This window comes from Bubalus kerabau, chromosome 8 (genome assembly GCF_029407905.1).
Source record: "Bubalus kerabau isolate K-KA32 ecotype Philippines breed swamp buffalo chromosome 8, PCC_UOA_SB_1v2, whole genome shotgun sequence".
Classification (NCBI taxonomy): domain Eukaryota; kingdom Metazoa; phylum Chordata; class Mammalia; order Artiodactyla; family Bovidae; genus Bubalus; species Bubalus kerabau.
This window is the reverse complement of record NC_073631.1, coordinates 12,142,003-12,148,002: the sequence shown is the minus strand read 5'-3', so window position 1 is coordinate 12,148,002 and position 6,000 is coordinate 12,142,003.

The following is a 6,000-nucleotide window of genomic DNA, read 5'->3' as shown; positions in this document are numbered from 1 at the left end:
CCTGATCAAAATAGAGAACAGAATCAAGCTAAGGTTTATATCTAATGTCAGGAAAAATGAACATATTTTAGAGCACTTATCTTTAGCTAGACAAATATGTGAATTTTAAAAAGTACTTTTTCTGAGAATTGTTCTAAACCTTACAATAGAGATTGCTTCTTTAGATCGTCACCATAATTAACTGGGTACAAAGAACGGTGTGTTATGAAACTCCTTGGTACTAGGAAAATGATATTTAGCACTTCTCATGGGCTGAAGAAGAGACTAACTTCTCCATGTCACTGATGGCTGGGAAGTCATCAATCTTACCAACAGAAACAGATGCCAATAAACTCTGCCCTCATGTTCATTCCTGTCCTTTGTCAAACCTGAAGGCCTGTCCCCTGTGACACTGGAAAAGCAGACTACTTAGAGAAGGGAACCTCCATCATGGTGCTAGATATTTACATTCATGTGGTCCTCGGTTTAGAGATGAGTTGGGTTTCAAAACTTTAGTACCAGAGTAGAATTTTCAATTAAAACAATATTATAGGTGGTGCTAATGTTCTGGAACGAGTCTATAAAATGAAGTGTTAAAAAAGTAGTAAAACCCAAAATAGCTGTAAGACAAGTTCAGTTCACTTCAGTTCAGTCTCTCAGTCGTGTCTGCCTCTTTGAGACCCCATGAACTGAAGCATGCCAGGCCTCCCTGTCCATCACCTCCCTGCTTCAGCATCAGTCCTTCCAATGAATATTCAGGACTGATTTCCTTTAGGATGGACTGGTTGGATCTTCTTGCAGTCCATGGGACTCTCAATAGTCTTCTCCAACACCACAGTTCAAAAGCATCAATTCTTCAGCGCTCAGCTTTCTTTATAGTCCAACTCTCACATCCACACGTGACCACTGGAAAAACTATGGCCTTGACTAGATGGACCTTTGTTGGCAAAGTAATGTTTCTGCTTTTTAATATGTTGTCTAGGTTGGTCATAACTTTTCTTCCAAGGAGTAAGCGTCTTTTAATTTCTTGGCTGGAGTCATTATCTGCAGTGATTTTGGAGCCCAATAAAATAAAGTTTGCCACTGTTTCCACTGTTTCTCAATCTATTTGCCATGAAGTGATGGGACCAGATGCCATGATCTTAGTTTTCTGAATGTTGAGCTTTAAGCCAATTTTTTCACTCTCCTCTTTCACTTTCATCAAGAGGCTCTTTAGTTCCTCTTCACTTTCTGCCATCAGGGTGGTGTCATCTGTATATCTGAGGTTATTGATATTTCTCCCAGCAATCTTGATTCCAGCTTGTACTTCATCCAGTCCAGTGTTTCTCATGATGTACTCTGCATAGAAGTTAAATAAGCAGGGTGATAATATGCAGGGTGACGTACTCCTTTCCCGATTTGAAACCAGTCTGTTATTCCATGCCCAGTTCCAACTGTTGCTTCCTGACCTGCGTACAAATGAAGCAAGTATCAAAAGAGAAAACAACACACCAATTAAAAATGACTTATGTTGAATGCTGGTGTCTGAAGAAAAATTTTCTTTAGAGGAGAGTAAAAAGAATACAGGCTCTTGTGAGAATTGTGAAGAGCTTTTATTAGTGTTTTTAGGAACTCTAGAGCTTGTTCTTTCTTTTTACACCAAAAAAAAAAAAAATTCACTTTAAAATGTCACTTCTCTTTTTTTTCTGGTTTAAATACACCACTGATAATAGTCTTTTGCTTAGGCATGGTTATAGTCGTGGTGGGGGAGGTACAAATAGATCAAGGGAGAGGAAAATATTCTTGAAATAACCAGTTTCAAGTTAAGACAGGGAGAGAATAAAGGAAAGGGGATTAAAGATGAGATGTCTCTGGGCAAGAGATTATTAAAAATTATCACTAAGAGTGGAGGATGTAGTAAAATAAAGAGAAAAATCTGCAGCTTGACATGGGCATGGCTGAGTGATGTTAGGTCAGATAATTTCCTATCTGTGCCTGTCACTAAGTGATACTGTTTATTCCAGTCAAATCTGTTACAGTGGTTTGAGCAGGGGAAGGGAGGCAGACACAGTGGGAAGGCCTCAACACCCACTGTTTTGCCTGCCCAGCAACTGTTGCCCCTTCTTTGATTCCCCATATTCCTTTGGGGCAGAGACTCAATCACAAGGAACAACAGCCTGTAATTACTGAAACTGGGAGCCAAGGCCACCATGGGATTAAGCTCTGAGTTGCTGAGCTGCTAGCCTAAGGCTCCTTGAATTTTCCCTGGCTAGAAACAGAACTGGTCCCAGCATCCAGAGGGGGCTTTAACCTGCTGGTAAAAATGAAGCAACTCCAGTTTCAAAGCTACAGTAGTTCTCAATTTTGGCTATCCATTAGAATCATCCGTTGAAAACCAATACTGGTTTTAAACATAACAAAAAAACCAGACCAATGTCTGGGCTTCCTGTCAAACCAATTAAATCAGAATCCCTGGGGGTGGAGAGCTGGGCTTTGGAGTACTTAAAAAGCTCCCGAGGGGATGCTAATGTGCAGCTAGCATTGACAACAGCAGGTTATGAGGGATACAAAGGTGAAAAGCTCAAGAGTCCAGCTCATAGGTGAGGGTGAAGAGAGAAGTTCTACAGGCAGCTCTGGAGAAGGGTACTCTTGATGCTCAGCTGGCTTGCCTAGTGCGGCAGTGAGGTGTGAGGGACTCAGGTGGAAGCAGGAGGTATTAGCTGTTCAGCAGATACAGGAATCAGGAGCTCAGTGAGGAAGGCTGGATGGCAGTAAGGTAAGACTTCCCATCTTTGCTATTTTACTTAGTGAAAGTGAAAAGTGAAAGTGTTAATGGCTCAGTGGTGTCCGACTCTTTGCAACCCCATGGACTACAGCCCATCAGGCTCCTCTGTCCATGAAATTCTCCAGGCAAGAATACTGGTGTGGGTTGCCATTCCCTTCTTCAGGGGATCTTCCCGACCCAGGGATTGAACCTAGGTCTCCTGCATTGCAGGTAGATTCTTTACTGTCTGAGCCACCAGGGAAGAGGAAGCCCTAAGTTACCTCTTCGGTTTTTATTTGACAGCACCCACCTCCCCTTCCCAAAATCTAGCCAGGGTTAGCAGTCATTTAAAATCTTCTCCTTTTCACTGATTTGTGTGCTTAAGATGGGAGGAAGAATGGGCCATCTTCATGTGATCATAAATCTATCAGCTTAGTGCATGGGGTGCAAACCTCCTACTCAATAGACTCACAGAAACCTATAGCAGGAAGGGACCTTCAATGTCATCTGGTTCAACACTTTTCTCTTGGACTATGAATATCTCCATTAGACTTGCTAAAGGCAAGGAGTGTTTCTTAAGCTTCTTTGTTTCTCTAGTGCCCACCTGGTGATGCATAAATATCAAAAGACCAACTGAAAGAAAACATTTTTAGATGAGGAAGCTGAGTTGCTTAGTCAGTAAATTAGTCACTTCATTCATTCATTTATTCATCCATTCACTTAATACCAGACAGAAAGCTTTAGATATCTATGGGAATCAATGTACAACAAGGAGGTTATAGTTAATAATACTGTACTGTATACTTAAAATTTGCTGAGCATAGATCTTATGTGTTCTCACCCCATACATAATAGTAACGATGTGAGGTGAAGGATGTGTTAATTAGCTTGATTGTGGTAATCATTTCACATTGGATAGATACATAGAATGATTGTGTTGTATACCTTATATATACTCAACTTTAATTTGTCAGTTATACCTCAATAAAGCTGGAAAAATAAAACTAACAAACAGTTGCAATATACTCACAATTTTCATTTTCATTTAAGATAATGTAGTCTTTTTTTATGGTGGATTATTTTGGTATCTCACAAAGAAAAATAAATTTTTGCAGCTGAAAAAAATAACTATAAGGAGCTAGAATATTTCTGATCATCTTAGAAATATAAGTAATTTTATTCAATCAACATTTTTATGCGCTTACTAGGGAAGGCATTTATTAGTGCTATAGAGGTTAATAGGGCTTCCCTGGTGGCTCAGTTGGTAAAGAATCTGCCTGCAATGCAGGAGACCTGGGGTTCAATCCCTGGGTCAGGTAGATCCCCTGGAGAAGGAAATGGCTACCCACTCCAGTATACTTGCCTGGAAAATCTTATAGGCAGAGGAGCCTGGTGGGTTACAGTTCATGGGGTAGCAAAGAGTTGGACACAACTGAGCAAGTAAGCCATAGAGGTTAATAGAATTTAATTATTAAGAGCTCAGGCTTGGTGTCAATAGCCTGGATCTGATTTCTGGTTCCTACTTCCTGGGTGTGTGATATGGGACTACTTATTTAACCACTTCATGTCTTCCTTTTCTTAATTGTAAAGTAGGAATAACAAAATATGCTTTGCAGGGTTAACAAGACCTTACACTTAATAACTATTCAATAACTGTTAACTATTAAAGACATGATTTAGTATGATCTGCTATTTTGAATCCCTCTCCACTACTAAGATGACTAGGATCTGTTACCTAGGTGGGATTTTATTTCACTGAGCCTCATGTGGGTTTGGATCTGAAGATGGGCCTGGAGCACAGCTGACTTTGGGTGAAATAGTGGGGAGAGGAGTTTGAAGTCCTGAAGACCATCCAGTAGGAAGAAAATGTGAGCCAGGCTCTCCAACAACAGATCTGAAAGTTGTTTTTCTGTGTGGTGTGGTAAGTAACCCCTTGGACAAAATTTGCAGTGAAGTCCATTTTGCTCATTCATGTTTTCAGGTGACATGGTTTACTTCAGCAGAACTCAAGGTTGTTCTGGGTTTATGAGAGAGCATGTGCAGCTGGCAGAACCAGAGGAACTGGTTGCTGGTTGCTGACTGTTGGCTTAATTTGTTTTCCCTTTCAAATACGTTTCTGATTTAAAATTGTCATGTTATAAATACCAAGGAATAAATCTTTAAAGATGGAATTTAAAGATAGACTGTAAATAGGAAGGAAGATAATTTTGGAAAAAGCGGCTTTTATTCCATCTTGTGAATATTTGCTCCCCTGCTCTGCAGTAATGTAACATTTTCTACCAGTGATGAAGAACTGCCTCATGGTAATTTAAGGCAGAGTACTGCAGGATCAAACAACCCAAAAGGTTGTTAAACTCACCAGACTGAGTGGAATCTCAAGTATTACGGTGTTTCTCTTCTGGTGATGGTGGCAATCTAAATACCTTGAGAACCCAGGATCATATGGAGGTAGAAATTGTTAGGCAGCTAGTGTAGGGCTGGGACCTTGGTTCTTTTTTAAAATGTCAAATTTTTCTCCCATACAAATATGTTGCTCCATTAACCTAAAGTTTATACTTGTTGTTTCAGTTTCCAGGCATTCAGAGAAATACCTCTCTAATCTAGTAGGTAATAAAACATCCAGACCCAAGACAGGACAATTGTTAACTGCTGTCCAACTTATCAAGAAGAAAAACACCAGGTAGACCTTTAACTCTTACCCCATACATCTGGTCCTTGAACAATGGCCTGGGGTTATTAGAAAGGGTCATGGGATGGCAACTCAATGTCTAAGAAAAAGTCAAGGACTTGGGGATCAAAAATAAAAGCAAATTATAAAAAATTAAAAAAAATTCAAACTAGATTCACTAGTTTCACTGATTTTTTTGTTGTTGTTATTTATTATCGTATCTCTAAATAGCATGCTTATATTGCTTTATCTGTTTCTAGTTTGAGGCATTTCTTTAATTTCTAATATAAAACTTTATTCTGCTGCTTCCCAGCCATTACACTTTCCCTTCCTGCTCCCCTTTTCCCAGTGTATGTAATTCAGTGTTTTCATTATTGACTGTGATTAAGAATGCATGCACTACTGAGATTATGTAACACTGTACAGCTAAGTGATGTGTTACTCTTACCCTGTTCTGCCTTTTTATTTCCTTGACTTAATAATTAATTTTGTTTGCATAGGTTTCTGTGTACTTATTGCTAATTTGGTTAGAAATTACGATTGGTTAGAAATTACATATATGTCAGGGACCCACGTCAACCAAAAACAAACAGATCAATACTGGAAAAGA